The sequence below is a fragment of the Protopterus annectens genome, chromosome 4.part1, assembly GCF_019279795.1.
Source record: "Protopterus annectens isolate FY-2018-M chromosome 4.part1, PAN1.0, whole genome shotgun sequence".
NCBI lineage: Eukaryota > Metazoa > Chordata > Ceratodontiformes > Protopteridae > Protopterus > Protopterus annectens.
Genome location: NC_056734.1, coordinates 242,702,208 through 242,719,736, shown reverse-complemented (window position 1 = coordinate 242,719,736; position 17,529 = coordinate 242,702,208).

Genomic DNA, 17,529 nt, shown 5'->3' with positions numbered 1-17,529 from the left:
CACTTGTCCCACAACTCAGTTAATTTGATCTCTTTTGATCACATAAAAAAAAAAAATATATATATATATATATATATATATATATATATATATATATATATATATATATATATATATATATGTGTGTGTGTGTGTGTGTGTGTGTGTGTGTGTGTGTGTGTGTGTGTGTGTGTGTGTAGAGAGAGAGAGATATTTATGTATATATGCATATGATACTGTAGACACACACACACACACACATATGATCCTCCTATAATGTCAAAATCACTGGCATTATCTATACATGCTGCAATAAGGTAGGCACTTTGTAAATACATTATAGAAGGGAGATGGTACAGCGGGTTAAGGCTGTGAGCTCTTGCTCCTGTGGTACAATGTAAGATTCCCTCAACTCTCATTTGCATACTGTGTAACCTAGAGTGAATCATTTAACCAGATTTTGTTCCCAGGTCACCTCTGAAAAGGGACACACCATCCAGTGAGCTTACACAGTTAACACATGGGTATTATTATTAAATCAATTCTAATTCTAGATAATATATACTAAATAAATAATCTGCTTTAAACACTTCCTACTAGTTAATATTGTTTTTTGAATTGATAACCCTCATTGTAAAGTTACATTTTTTTGTTTGTTTTTGCTTCCTGTACCTGTAATACAGTTCCAGGCAGAGTCAGAAAACATTCCATCTGGATCAGTTATTATTATTAGTAGTAGTAGTATTATCATTATTATTATTATATGTTAACAAAGAATACATAAAAATAAAAAAGCTGCCAGGAGGCCCCGAGATCATATTCCTTTTTTGCAACCTTAATATTGTCAGTTATCCTAATATCTATATATTTCTTCTAGGGATGTAGCCTGTCACACTGCTTATTTTAGAAGAAGAGTGACTGAGAAAAAAGAACAGCAAGAAAATACATTTAGCACTTTAATCCTTCTCTAAAAATGCAGCCAGTAATATTTTTATTCATATCTCAAATGTCCCGAGTTCCAATATAGAAAAGGCCATAAACATATGTGGAAGAATACTTCAAAAAGAGAAACAACAAAGAAAACCATAAAACACATTTCTGGGTTAATTTTTATAAAACTCTACCAACCCAAAGTCTTCGTGACTATATAACTCATTGGCTTACTCCTACTTAGATTTTTTTTCTATTGGAATTTATTGAAGTTTCCATTCATAGGAGCCTTGTGACATAGTTTGCTAAAGAGATAAGTGGCAATTAAAAATCTCTTCAATAAAAAGTTACTTGGAAAAAAAGAGCTAAGTCTCAGTAAACACAGTAAAAGAAAAAACATCAGTTTTAAGATTCATTGTAAAAGATAAAGGAACAGACTGTTGTTTTGTGTATTCAGATACCAAGTGAATCACTGTAGTTATCAGTACTTGTCTCCAAAAATTCTGAAATTACATCATTTGCCAGGGACACTGGTTTACAGTTCTTAAAAAAATAAAATTCCATCTTCATGAGATGAAATCCTGCAGTTTGACTTATGACTTTTAAGTGTACTTTATGGCATTGCTATGCTCAGCCTGAATTCATTATAGTTTTTAGTTCATACACACGGCTATGTGTGACCTTCTTTCTATGGCTTTTCCAAAAACCCTGTCCCTGAACTGTACTACACAAATTTTTTGTCTCTATTCTGGATTAACTTTACTAAAATAGCACTGCTTTGTTTTCAGTTGTCTATTTCTGCACTATATTCCAGACGTTGATTATATTTGTTACTTTTTTTATCCAAATTGTTTTCAGTTAATTCTTACTATTATTTTTCCTTAGTAGTCTAAATTTTTCCATTTCATTTTTTTTTTTTTTGTAATTACCTGTTGAATATAATTTTTATGGGTTTTATTTTGCCCCTTGGGCCCGAATGATGTCTAGTGTTCATGGGCCCATATGTTTCTCCAGTCAATATATATATATATATATATATATATATATATATATATATATATATATATATGGGTCTACTGTATAAGTTAGAAAATACACTTCGAAATCACACAGTAGACCCTGGGTTACACGAAAGTGCACTTAATCGAAAGTGCACTTTTGCGAAACCCGCTTCAGCGAATGGGCTACTACTGACTTTAGTGCAGTAGTTATGGACCTTAGAGTTAGGGCACGGGTCATGGTAAGGGAGATAGCTAGTAGGGCTTACATAGCCCTACTAGCTATCCCCTTACCATGACCCGCACCCAAAGCCTAAGGTCCGTAACTACCGCACCACAGTGGAGGACATAGCATGTTTTCCTGCTGTCCTCCACTGTGGTGCGATCCATTCGTAGAAGCTGAGTTTGCGAAAGTGCACTTTTGAATAAGTGCAGTTTTGTGTAACTGAGCGGTCTACTACTCGTTTTCAAATACGTGGTATTCGATGAAAAGCAGTAGACCCATACATATATATATATATATATATATATATATATATATATATATATATGTGTGTGTGTGTGTGTGTGTGTGTGTGTGTGTGTGTGTGTGTGTGTGGGTGTGTGTGTGTGTGTGTGTGTGTGTGTGTGTGTGTGTGTGTGTGTGTGTGTGTGTGTGTAAAAGTAAACATATTCTTGGTATATAGCATTCAGTAAAACAAGTAAGTTTTGATAAATCAGTGATCTGGCTCGAAGTGTCATATTCCATGAAAATTTTCTTTCCATTACTAATACATTCCAAATTTGTGATTTTCTTGTGTTTTTCTCAGAAAAATGGAAACTCGTTGTACTTGACTGTTGCACTTTGGCACACGGCTGTTAACATGCAATGACTTAATAACAACTAACACCATCATCATAGTGTGAAATGTTTGCACTCATCTAGTAAGTACATTCTTTCATTATGAAGGATTTGATTTCCTCTTAAATTTTCCCTAGTAAAATCGTCAACAGAAGCAAAACAGAAGAACAACTAGAGGGCAAAAAGAGCCTGTTCAGAAGGCATGGCAAACTACAGTAATTAAACAGAATTATTTGGAAGAGGGAAACAACACAAATACCAGTCCTCTGCAGGGAGCTCAGGAGGAATGTTCACTCATATTTTAACTAGCCATTCCTGCTGGCTTTTATCTTACCAAGAATCAGTTTTGGCAGATTAACAGCAGTAGAATTCAGAAGTAATAATAAACAGCTGTGTGCTGCATTGTATGATTAATGATGAATACTGTGCCCTGCTTCTCAGGTTTACATTGACCGACTACATTTTAAAGTATGGTCATAATCACAAGCCCTGCATGATATGGTGTCTTACAACCCATAAGTCTGTAAATGAAACAGCACATTGCTTTAGGCCAGAATGATACCAGATTGTGAAATCCAGTTATATTTATCATGTTGTATAATGGTGTTTCATAAGTGGTAAGTGCCATGTAAAAGAATGGTAGGGTGTGGTGACATTGCTTCTTTATCATGAAGAAGAATCTCTAAACTTTTATTTTTAGTCATTGCACACGTTGTTAGAAACTAGAATTAAAAAGGACTGATTGTGTTTGGTATTAAAATATTTTGTTTTGTCAATCTAACATTAAGTGCAAATCTAATGAAATAGTGAAGAATTAAAAGTTCTGCTTGAGGACATATTTTTGTGAGGTTTGCATAGTATTAAATAATTTCAAAATGGTCTGCTAATAACTGTTGCAGCAATTGCAGGGAATCTGATACATTTATATAATTAATTTTGTGTGCCTTAAAAATCTTGATTTTTACTGATTTGCTACCACACATATCTCTAATGTTGTGTCTTTCGGCTTTTCCCAGTTAGGGGTCGCCACAGCAGAAGTCTAATGTATGTGAACTTATTCGAACAGCATAGGATGATTTATTTTCATTTGTTCCATATGTATTAACTTTGGTATACACTGACCTGTTCTAGGACATGTTACATTTCACATTTAAGGATGTTGGCTAACCCCTTTCTCCGTGTTACTTTCAACAGTGTTGATTAACATGCGATTGTTGTCATTTGTGAAATGCTACTCTTCCCATTTCAATTACAGCAAATTAATTACTGCTGTGCACATGTGCTATTGTTAACAAGCATACTGAAAGCAAACACATAGAATGTAATTCATCCTTTCTTTATTTGTCTAAACTGGTTATCCTAGCAGCAGTCATGGCAGTAGCAAGCTGATAGGATAGACTGCACTTATTTAGCCCTAGCAATTGTTTTGAGCTTATCCTATTGAGATCATGGACAATAACCATCAAGCTGAATGATATAATCCCTTCAATATGTCTTGGGGTCTTACCCAGGGATTTGTTTTGGTGAGCTATACCTTGTACACCACCTACATAGATGGTCAAAGGACATTACCTCATAAAGTACTTGTAAAATAGGTGATGATTACAGTGATTGTTTAATTGAGAGTGTTGTTCTAAGACCTATTTGGCCCATCATCATCCCACTCTGGTACAATGTCCACAATGCCATCAATTCAGTACCTGTCTGCTGGCAGTTCACCATACCGCATGCTGATGTGTGCAGGAAGCAGTGTATAACAGTAGCACCTGATGTCTTGTGATACGAAAATGAGAAATATGCAAAATGCATATATATGAGTGGGAAGAGGGGTTATGGTGAAGGTTTTACAGGAGTGTAAATAAATCTTTATTACCATAGTCTAAATGTTTTTGATAAACAATGCTAGGGAAGGGGTTCTCTTTTTAGAATGCATAGTAATGGTTGCCACAATTTGTAACTGAAGACATTATTTAATTTATTTATTTTATTTTATATTTGTTACCCAGGAAAGTCCGACTTGGAATGAGCCAATTTTCAGTAGATGCCCAGGGAGAGACACCCCAGACGCATGTCTTTGTAATAAAATTATGTACATATAGTGTGAAGGAATAGCTTTCACAATGTTTATTGATGCATAAATGAGCACATAAATGTCAAACATTTATTATACATCTCATGTTTTCATGAAGTGTACATGAATATCTAATTAATGGGTTCTAACAAGCAGCAGCTTTATATTTCATTTGTTTTCCATTGTGATTTATTTTTGAATGAACAGAGAATTCTGCAAACAACTGTCTTATTGTACTAAACATTTCAGAATACCTATCTCAAAACCATTTAAAGGTCACAGTAAATTCTGGCAGATTAAAATATTTATTCATTTTTTTTATCTCTTTCCTTTTGTGCACCCAGGTTTATTTTGGAAAAGGGAACATTCTTCCCAGGATTCAATAAACTCTGTTCAGGAATAGTGCTCTTCCTGCACAGAGTGAACCATGTCCATTTCTGCATAGCTTTAACAGCAGAGCACCTTGCATATTCATGAAGGCATGCTACTGACAAGGCTAAGCAGACACAAACACTACTGAGTGCAGGGTTTGTGTTTAAGTAGTGCACACACATCTAGCATGCCCTCTGCACTCTCAAAGTGCTGTATGGCACTTTTTAAATGCTTTTCATTGTCCGTGGACACTGAAAGCAAATAAAATAGTTTAACAGTGTCTGTGGACATTGAAATAGCTAGGAGAGCAATAAATAAATGCAGGGGTGTGTGACAGGTACTGTCACACACTCCCTGCATTGTCAGAGTGGCATACAGCAGTTTTCAAGTGCTTTCAGGGTCCGTGGACACTGAAAGCATGAATATTAGCTAGGAAGCAATGCAGTGGGTATGTGAAAGTAACTGTCACATATCCCCTGCATTGTCAAAGTGTCATACAGCACTTTCCAAGTGCTTGCAGTGCCCACAGACACTGAAAGCAGCAAGTTTAGATAGGAACAATGCAGGGGGTGTGTGACAGGTACAGTCGCAGACCCTGCATTGTGAAAGTGCCATATGGCCATACCCCCAACTGTACAGGTTTCCACAGAATGTACAAATGTTTGCCTCAAATACCTCTCAACCTCTTAGAGCAAGACATCTGGACAAAACCATAAATAATGGGGGGACAAAGTACCAAAAATAGGGACACTTATTAAATATTGCTCATACAAACTCAGAAAGTGGATAAAATAACAGGTTTTGCAGTAACATGGATTTCCTGAAGGGTATGAAGTCTGAAACTCACATCCTGTCATTATTTTCTGACTTAAACCCTGATAGTGATTTGCCAAAGACATGCTAGAAAACCTCAATCATATGAGAAATGAACCAAAAGTATGAGCCAAAAATCTGGAAGTTCTGCAAACATCTATACAGTTGAGAGTTATGCTGCATCATATTTTTGGTGTATTCCCCCAAATATCTGTCCCTACTTGACAAATAGCAGAGGATTTGAGTCATTAAATAATGACAAACATTTGAGTTTAAGATTCCACACCCATCTGAAAAGTCATGCTAATGCAAAATCTAGTATTCTATCAACTTTCTAAGTTTGTAAGAGCAATATTTAAAATCTGTCCCTATGTGTCCCCTTACAATTGTCCTTACTGTGACTGACAAGGAGTATTGATACATGTAAATAAAGTGTTTTTTTTTTTTTTTACTTTCCATTTTTTCCCCATTCTAAGGTATGTTTAAGTGTAGCTGAGCGGGCTTGTGCATTATGGCCCTTGGCTCAGCATTGCTTAAACATCTCATAGCAGCTAAATAAAAATGTAGAGCTAAACTCCTAATGATGACATAGCACAATGGTTGGAGTCCTGGCTTTCTATGCAGGCATTCAGGTACCAAGACAGGCACTTTATTTTTACATGGCAAAACATTGTTAAAAGTAATTTATTTTATGTTAAATTATGTAGTAAATGATATTTGTCACCTAGGGTAGTGTAGCTGGTCCAAAATGGAAGTGTGAGTGCATATAACATGTGAAATCACCTATGAATACACAAGTGTCCCATACAGTATAGTCACACCCCAAGGTAATGTAATGAAAGCACATAGGGGGATGTCATGTAAAATAAATGATATAAGCTTAATAATATGTCAATAATGATGAATTAATCTACAGTCTTGATATTTTTTAAAATGAAAACTGAGCAATGCTAATCAGTGCTCAGCTATGCTTAGCCAGTTTAAGCATTGCTTAGATGTAAATTCTAAGCAGCAGTTTGCACAGCTAATCAGATTTGTGCACTGTTAAGCAGTGCTCAGCATTTATCCCTTAACCATCTCTTAACATCGCTTAGCTTTATGCAAAACTATGCAAACATGCTTACAACTGCTTAAAATGCTTTAATCACTCTGTCTCTATCAGCCCTTGTTCGGACCAGCAACAAAATAATCAGCCCTGCCAAGTCATGTACTCAGGACACTGTGCATTACAAACGCAGCAATGTACCACTACACCATCTGAGCCATGAGGATTTGTAAAGCTTTTACAAACATATCATGCATTATGGCCATTTAACATTAATGAAAATACATAATCACTCTGAAGTCTTGAACCCAGGACCCTGTGCACTACAATCACAGCAACATACCTCTACACTATCTGAGCTGTAGGAATTTGCAATGTTTTTACAAACATATCATGCACTACAGTCATATAACATAAGGGAAAACACATATCTGTAGTACTCTCATATACATATATACATATATATAAATACATATATATATATATATATATATATATATATATATATATATATATATATATATATATATATATATATATATATATGTATATATGTGTGTGTGTGTGTGTGTGTATGTGTGTGTGTGTGTGTGTGTGTGTGTGTGTGTGTGTGTGTGTGTGTGTGTGTGTGTGTGTGTGTATACACACACACACACACACACATATATATATATATATATATATATATATATATACACACACACACACACACACACACACACACACACACATCTATATATATACCTATATATAAATATATATATATATGTGTGTATATATATATATATATATATATATATATATATACATATACACACACACACACACACACACACACACACACACACACACACACACACACACATATATATATATATATATATATATATACACACACACACACACACACACACACACACACACACACACACACACACACACACACACACACACACACACATATATATATATATATATATATATATATAAAACAGTCTCTTACTGCAAGCCATCTGCAAAAAGCCTGACAGAGTGGTGAGATAAAGGGCAAACAATAATGACATATTTAAAGTATGGCTGTTTTATGTGTAGAAGTCTGCTAGAGTAGCATTTTTTTATTTAACATATATTTTCTGATAGATTCCAGGTCTGGAACACAAATAATTGTGATCATTTACTGATGTCAATGCTCACATTATCCCAGTGATTTGTCAGAACCCACAACTGTTATGGGGAACAGATCAAACATATAAGCCATGCATCTGGACAGTGTCTAGACATCTGGACAGTGGAGAGGTATGTCTTCAGTCCTGTAACAGAAGAGAAAAAACACTGAGAGCTGCCAACCATTTCACCCAGCACCTTCTGAACCACAGTAAGACCAACATGACACTACCCCAAATAGGTTCTGGGGAATTACCCATGTATTTGCAAATATATCATGCACCACAGGGATGTAACTGTAGGTAAAATCAGACATTAGTGGGAAATTGTTCACCAACAGCCACAGCAACATACCAGTACCCCAAATGAACTCTAGAGTATAACAACTGTTTGAACAAACATATCCTGATTGCCAGTCACACACTACATTGACATATACTGCCCAACTCACAGTCCACTGGGAATTGTGAGGTGTTACAGGACATTTCTCAGTTGGCCCCTACAAACATATACACCTGATAGACCACCAGCAACTGTAGCAGCATGCACAGTCAGATAGAAAAGTATCTATGACACCCACATCTGCTACTCTCCATACTCAGCCCAACAAACATTTACACACAACACTGCTACACAGTCTTGACAGTCTAACAATGGCTAGACATACATAACTCTCAACTGTACAGATTCCCACAGAATATCCAGGGTGTGGGACCATATTTATGCCACTGCCACATACCACTTCTGGGAGTCTGCTATGTCGGTGTGATGATGTCAGGAGTGAAGTCAATGCAGGGCGGCACAGTGGTGCAGCGGTTAACGTTGTTGCCTCACAGCAAGAGGTTCTCCGGTTCGATTCTCAGCTGGGGTGCCTTCTGTGTGGAGTTTGCATGTTCTCCCTGTGTTCGCATGGGTTCCTCCAGGTACTCTGGTTTCCTCCCACATTCTAAAGACATGCATCTGGAGCATTTCTCCCCGGGCCTCCTCTGAAAACAGGCTCTGTGGAACCTAGTCGGACTTTCCTGGTCAACAAATGTTAAATAAATAAAAAAATAAAAATAATAAATAATAAAGTCACTAAATAATGATATACCATACCTCTGACCCTCTTACTGCAAGACATCTGGACAATGTCTGACATACTTGGGGGACAGGGGGCTGAAAAGAGGGACATATCTCACATAATGGTGTTACAAACTGAAACAGTTGCTGGTGTTACAGGGTTTGTTGTAACATAACATCCCTGATGGATATGATGTCTGAAACACAATTGGATGTCAACATTTACAGACTGCACTCCTCACATTATCCTACTGATTCCTCAGAAACAGAAATTGTCTGAGGAATAGACCAAACATAACAGGCAAACCTCTGGGCAGTCTGTGGACATCTGGACAGTTGAGAGGTATATCAGAGACATATCACTGTCAGATGTCAAGTCATGCAGAAAATGCATGTCCAGACAAACCCTGTTAATCTAGCCATCTTCTATGTGTATAACAGCAATACTTACTTACAATCTGTACCCAAGTCTGGAACTTTGTCCCCCATGTTGTTGGGCTGTCTCCACATTACATGTTCTAAGAGGTATTTCCACCTACCATCTGTGAAGCTGTAGCCCCCACACCTCCATAATGTCCACCTCACATGCAAGGAAAAGGGGCAAGGCCCACATGAAATAGGTGTTGCTATGGCATTGGCTAATGGAAAGACAACACAGCTGCTCTGGATGCAAGTAGCATGTGGGAGACACTGATAAGTGCACAGGCCATCACCTGCTCATGAGCATTACCCACAAAGGGCAAGCTGTTGCCTATGCAACACAGGTCTGAACCCATCTACACAAAGACAGTCTGCAACTACACAAACCTAAACATTTGCATTAGTCTAAGGAAACTCTTCAGCACTATAACAGGAATGTCAATTATTTAAGCTTGCAATGGAATGCAGAAGGGGAATGCAATAATGTGAAATAGGACATTAAATACTAGGTCGCAACAAGACCTGCTGGACTCACATGTAACTGTCCGGCACCTATGGCCATTCCTGCTGGCCCTGTCTGCTGTGACATAGATCACAGCTCTGGCCCCTGAGTCACTCCAGCAAAGGTCAGCTCATGTATGACTACTACTGGAGTGTCTGTTGTCCAGTACTGACTGTGACACTGCTAGGCCAGCTACCTGGGATGTGTTAAATATTCATATGTCACCTGTGAATGCTACTATGATACATATGCTTGTCTTACAAATGTAAGAGATTTATATAGGGTATGTACGTAGTAAACAACTGGCACAGAAGTGTGTGTTGAACTGTATGTTATATACTGAGCCCATACCTGTCAACTGTCCAGAGTTTTGCAGACTGACCACATGTTTGCCTCATATTTGTAGTCAATGTCTCATACAGTTGTGTATTGTCTGGCAAATCACTGTCAACCCATTAAAGACTGAAGTCATAACATAATAGGATACATTGGAATGTCAGATGTCATATCCTGCATAGTACTCCTGTGAATGTGAAACCGTCTTTGCTAGCAACTAAGTGTGTTACAGCTAGACTTATACAAATAGACTATTTTCAGGCCTTTGACTATCAGTGATGTGTGCCTTTGTGCAGATGTCTTGTTCTAACAGGAACTAGGTGTCTTAGCATGAAACCCATGTCAATGCTAGTGTATCTTGTCCTGTAGGATGCTGACATTTGTGCAATCACTGATGCCTGCTTTGCAGCTGTGGAGAGCACACTAACCTTACCAGGTTACTCATCCCATCATACGTTTAGACCCCAAATATAGTGCTGCAAAGCCACAGGAGGTGAAGTTTTAAACCTTATCATACACACACACCTCCATGCTGGCCAAACAATATGATGCATGGGAGACATCTCGAGTGCAGTTAACAGTTGACAAAACACCTACTCAAATCATAGCTAGCTACAGACCTCCAACTATGACTCTGGACACCCATCACACCTATCTGGACTTGCTGGAATCTGTCAAGATTCAACCATCTACCCTGCTCCTGGATGACTTTAACTACCCAACCATAGTATGCATGACCTTTGCTACTTGAACATGAATGGACAGAGATTTATCGGCTTTGTCAATTGCAATGCATTGGATCAGCAAGTCAACACTCCTACAACAGGTGGAAATATCCTGTACCTGGTCCTAACCAACATGAGTAGCCACTGTAGCACTCCTACAGTGTCATCCCCCTTGGTTAGATCTGACCCTCTGTTCAGATCACCATCTCCCCTGCCCCCCTTGTCAGGGTCAAGCAAAATAAACTTTACAAAAATGACTATAAATCTCCTCAGAGCAGCTAGAAGTTGCTTTACAGCCACTGTCCCATCAGTTGGAACTAGCAGTAGTGTCCAAGCCCACACCACAATACTATCTGAGCACCTGCATAGCTGTATGGACTCAGCAATTCCTGACAGGAAAATATCATCTCCCTCAAGGTAGGGTAAATGTCTGTGGTGAACAGCAGCAATAAACAAATACCATAACAGGTGGAAATAATTGCTGGACAGGGCCAAGAAGGAGCAGCTGCCTAATTGGAAGCAATGTCACCTTGGTCTGAACAAGCAAATAAAGTCACAGGTGAATTACGCTAAGGCTATCTTTGAGTGCAAAATGGACACATTCACCATGGCCTATCATTAGGCCTTCCACACATATGTCTGCAATCCCATAGGAAATACCTAACTCTGCTCTGTAGTGGTGGTCTATAGCACCACATACACATACGGCATAGATATAGCCAACCTGTTGCAGACAGGTGAAGCATTAACATCACCCCCGTCCCTCCATCAGTACACATGTGCATGCAAAGCACCTGCCCCCTCCCCTCATCCTCATGAAGCAGGTCAGTAATGCCCTCCCAAAGGCAATACACAGAAGCCTCCATAGGCCTGATACTGTCTTTGGCTTCATCCTACATGAACTCAGCCATGAGCTCTCAGCTCCATTACACACTGTATTCAACCAAAGCCTGAGCACCAGTGTCATCTCATCTGCACAGAGGACAGACACTGTCATCCCTATACACAAAGGTTGAGCAATCTAATGACCCAGCCAATCATATGCACATCAGCCTCACTAGCCTGATCTACAAGGACATGGAAGGCAATATCAAGAACATTATGAACAGGGACATCGGCAATCTCAAAATGCTTGAGCCCACACAGTGTGGTATTGTCAAAGGGAGATCAGGCCTGTTAAACCTGGTCGAATTCCCTGAAATGGTTAACAAACACAAGGACAAGGGGAAGATGATGAACAATGCCCACCTTCACCTAGCCCAATACACTCACAATAATCCCCAGGCAGCTAGGATACATAAGCCTACACAGCTAGGCATCAACCTGTATGTTACCAGATGGGTAGCTGACTGGGTCAATAATAGTACCCACTTGGTCAAAGTAGTCAAAGCCACCTCTAGTAGTAAAATCTTCCATACAGGTGTACCCCAAGGATTGGTCTGGAGGCCTCTACTGTTTGAGATATACTTTTCTGAGGTACAAATCAAAAGCAGTGGTCTGTGGCTGACCAGGTTTACAGATGCTTGCAAGCTGGACACTCTCTTACATTCCCCTACTGATGTGAGTATCCTCCAAGAGCACCTCACCCAAAGTAATGACTGGAGTAAGAAGCATTGCCTCCAACTGAATGCCAGGAGATTCATAATTTTTCCTGCTGTGGTACATATCATTCACACTAATTATAGCAGTAATAATGCACTGAGGATGCAATCAGGTGTGAGGCAACTTGTGCACCAAGGTTGGTAGCAACCTGCCAGTTTCCCACTTTGTGAGCACCATTGTTCAGAAGGCTGTCTACATGGCCCACCTCAGAAATACAGGTATGTCATCCAGGAACCAGAAGGCCACAACATCCCTGTACTCCACCCTTTTCAGATGCATTACCAACTACAATGGTTCCTTTGTCATGTACCTTGCCAAGGAAATGCAGTAGTTGCAGAGACCATAGAGGTTCCTGATCAGGCAAATCCAGGGTCTACAACACCTATCCTATACAGATAGGCTGAAAGCCCAGTCCCTGTACTCAGTCTCATACAGACTGATCATAGGTGACCTGTGTCTGGCATACAAGGCTATTTCTAAACCAACTTTGATGGCATTTTTGCATATCTGTAAGACAAACCCCACTCATACAACACACATGCAAGGCCCTCACCTGGTCTGTGCCATGTATAGTATTTGTTGGCAGGATAGTACAGTGTCCCACACAATACACTGTCTGTAAAATGCACTCCCTCCCCATATCTAGCAGAGTATGTGTATAGCCCTCTTGAAGAAGATAATGGATGACTGCATGGGAAATGGATAAGACACTCCTGGGATCCCGGGTGTGTCCCAGCTGGACAGGGGAAACAGGTGCTGGCTTTAAAAGGACATGGGCAAAAGTCTGGGCTCGGCTTATGAGGGCATCAGGGCCAATAGCCTGGTATTGTCTTATGAGGCTATGTACCTAGTACTTTACATGTTTCCTGTATGTATTGCAAACTGCCCTGCAATGTTTATCTAAAATGAATCCCTGTCAATCTGAACTGTGTAGGCACTGCAGTGATACCATATACTCTTGTCCCTTCATCAGTTATCATCACATATCGTTACACCTTGTCATTGTGTGTGGTCTGTATAGCAGTAAGTCAGCTCTTACAGTACTAGAATATGCACCTGGTGACACTGTATAGGTCACTCCAATAGCGTTAGTCTTGGTCACAATTACCATTCTGCTAATATACCCATCACACAGTAGGATCTGTCACCCTTTGTTGTGGTTCTTACAGCAGCTGTAAAAGAGTGGGATTGTGCCAGGCAGAGCTACCATAAGATCTGGCCTGAAGGGCCCATAAGTGTCAAAGCTGTGCCAGCCTTTACCAGGAGTGTGTGCGTGTGTTTGTGTATGTGTGTGTGTGTGTGTGTGTGTGTGTGTGTGTGTGTGTGTGTGTGTGTGTGTGTGTGTGTGTGTGTGTGTGTGTGTGTGCGTGTGTGTGTGTGTGTGTGTGTGTGTGTGTGTGTGTGTTTATCACAAAACATAATACTGCAGGGTATTAATTTACGTATGTTGTCTTCCCGTCACAGGTGAACATGGGAGTTGATGTCTCTCCCCCTCACCACCTGATGTCAATGTCTTAGTGGACTCCCATGATGATGATGGTCATAGTGAGGCACAGGTTGGGTTGTTGGGGCCTGAATCTGTGCCATGATTTGGTATCCCACTTTTGCCCTCCTTGTCTGCACACACAGTGTGTCCAGACATACCCAGTCCCCAGCAGCCACAGATAATGGACAGTTGGTGGGTGGTGGCATGGAACAGGCTAGTGTGTTGACTATGGCAAGTGTGAGTGTAGACACCAACCATAGCCAGAGAGCAGGCGAGGTCACACACAGGCAGATGGATGGGGTGCTCAATGGAGGGCTGCTGTCCATCAAGCCCCTGTCACAAGTGCAACAGCAGGTGTCACCACATGCATGTTATGGGTCATCATGGAGGCACAGATGCGTACTGACTGCAACACCAGACAGATGCTCAGGGTTATGAATGCAGTGCTTCCTGCCATGTGTGATGACCTCCACGGCATTTGTGATGCCATACATCATTTTGCTGATGTCATGGATAGACAGTGGGGTGAGACAGTATCACTGCTTGACTGTCCAATGTCTGTGCTTGAGCATGTGGTGGGAGTAGGGCATCAGCCAGGTGGACGTAGGTTAGCAACATGATCAGCTGAGAGCCCACATGGCCATGCGCATTCAGAGTCCCATAGTGGCAGTACCACCTGCGCTACCGAAGGGAGGGTGCTATCCCCACTACACTGGAGTAGGCCACAGGCATGTTGTCCTGGCCAGTCTCATCAAGGATGCAGATCTAGCAGACAGCAGTCACCACAGGGGAGTAGTACTGCATCTGTCCTTGGGCCTGGTGGTGCCAGTGAGACTCCTAACAGACCCAGTTCCCGTGTCCCTGCCCGGAGATGTTGAACAATACATCCTGCCATGTACATTCCATGGCTGCCCAACATAGCCCTATGTTGGGCATCCACATGGCTTTATGGTGTGTACTCACACATCCCTATCACAGGCCGGTCACCACCAGACATGCACAGCTCCTCTGCATGGCCCAGTTGAACACCACCCCTCCAGACATGCACACACACACACACACACACACACACACACACACACACACACACACACACACACACACACACACACACATACATACACCACTGCATGGGCCCATGCATTGAAACACACATGCACATGGAGGTAACACTTCTCAGAGTAGATGACCTACCCATCTATTAATGTACAATACACAGTGATACAACCACTTCATGCACCACAGTGGCTTGGTATTGCAAACTGTGTAACTGTGTTTGTACAATGGATGACGTCTGTATGGGCTGACACTAGGTTGGCAATGGGGGAGTTCACAAGGTAGAAGATGCACACAAAATAGTATAGCCATCACATACATACACTAAACACAAACACAGGGGCTGTGCATACAGAAACACATACACAGCTGCCAATAGACATATTAATATCCCTGCATATCTAATTGTATGTACTATAGTTATGTGTACACATGCCATGCTCCACATACATTATATGCCTGGGACATAATACACAACCTCTTACAACAGGTAATCCTGCGAATGCCTTCATGGATGGTGGGATAACCCACCAGACATAGCAATTGGGCTTGTCTATTACTTCTACAAACCTGCACAAGTGATAGAATGACAGACTTTGTATCAGCATGATGTGTCAGTCAGGTACGATGTCTGATGCTGGCATGTGTGTCACTATGGTAATTGTGACATATTTAGCAATGATATCACAGGAATGCTCATTGTTAGGGGACACAGACCACATATAGGTTGCAAATTTCTAGATAGTCCATGTACATCTGTACAGATGACTAGTATGGGCTGTATAGTGATGCATGGTGCATGTGAGGCAGATGCCATTAACATGCTCTTTAAAGTAATGTCATGGGTAGGGTGTCAACAGGCCTTAAAATGGTATAGCCTACACATACAACAGCCACAGAGGATATGCTTCATACACACTACTATAGTTGTCAATATTTAGATTAGAACCCCTAACAATCTAATTATTTCCACTATAGCATTACACAGTTATTGCACACACCACAGAGCTTAGAGGACTGACAAGTGTATACAGGTACATCTAAGGTGAATGACATCAGCAGGCCTTGTAAAGTATGGCAATGGGACATGTACTGGGTGGTACATGTCTCAAAATTGTATAACCCACACCCCCCAGAGGATATGATTCACAAACGCACACATTCACACACAGTATCATAGTTGCCAGTATTGGGTTTTGAACCCCTACCTATTTAGTTATGTGTACTACAGTGTTATGCAGTTATCACACATGGTGCTTATAGGGTTATCAGTGTCGCAAGGTATGTCTAAGGTGAATTACATGAAGAGCCCTTGTAAAGTAGGGCAATGGGAAATGTACTGGGTGTGAAGAGCATCAAAATACGTTATTCTACAAACATACACCACCTTCACACAAACATTTACCATAACTGAGAGTAGAACCCCTGCCTATCTAGTTATCTGTACTATACTGTTACTTAGTTATTACATGCACCATGGAGCTTATAGGGATGAGTGTTGTCCAAAGGTACTTCTAAGGGCAATGACATCAGCAGGACTGTGAAAGTAGGGCACTGGGAAGTGTTGTGGGTGGGAAAGTCCTCAGAATACTTCATCCTACAAACATGCACACTTGCAAACTCTTATACATACACTTATACACACACACATTTGCCAGACCTGAAAATAGAACCACTGCCTATCTAGTTATTTGTGCTATACTGTTACATAGTTATTGCATGCACCACAGAGCTTATACAGCTGAGGGCTGTCCTAAGGTATTTCTGAGGGGAATGACATCAGCAGGACTAATAAAGTAGGGCACTAGGAAGTGCAGTTGTTATGAAATGCCTAAAACTGTTTTGCCTAAGAAGAAGCACATACAAACACATACATGTGCTCACACATACACACACACACACACACACACACACACACACACACACACACACACACACACACACACACTTACATTTGCCAGGACTGGGATTAGAACTTCTATAACTACTAGTTATTTGTACTATGGTGTTACACAGTTATCACACATGGTACGGAGCTTATAGGCCTGACACCTGTCCAATGGTACTTCTAAGGTAAATGACATCAGCAGGACTGCTAAAGTGTGGGACTGGGAACTGTACTGGGTG